Source organism: Cynara cardunculus, assembly GCF_001531365.2.
Source record: "Cynara cardunculus var. scolymus isolate 2C chromosome LG 1, CcrdV1, whole genome shotgun sequence".
In the NCBI taxonomy this organism is placed as follows: domain Eukaryota; kingdom Viridiplantae; phylum Streptophyta; class Magnoliopsida; order Asterales; family Asteraceae; genus Cynara; species Cynara cardunculus.
In genome coordinates, this window is record NC_037528.1 from 8486969 (window position 1) to 8487281 (window position 313).

Sequence of the window (313 nt, forward strand, 5' to 3'; positions counted from 1 at the left end):
TTCATCTCAGCGTTCTTGATTTTTTGTTTTTTCAACTCATTTTTCGTATCCAAACTTTGTTGGTACCGTTCAAAGTTTTTATTATTTTCGACCATATGTTTTTCAAACATCTCATCGACTCGGCTACCTGATGATGTGGAGTTTGTTGATTTACCTTTGGCTGCTTTTTTTGCTGCTTTTGTACCAATTGGACGAGTTGAAACTTCAACATCGTCCAAGTTGATGGAAGGTTCATTAGATGAACATCTAGTAGCTCCATATGTAGCATTTGCAGCTTTCCATTTTGGTTGAAATTAAATCTAAATGTAGTTTA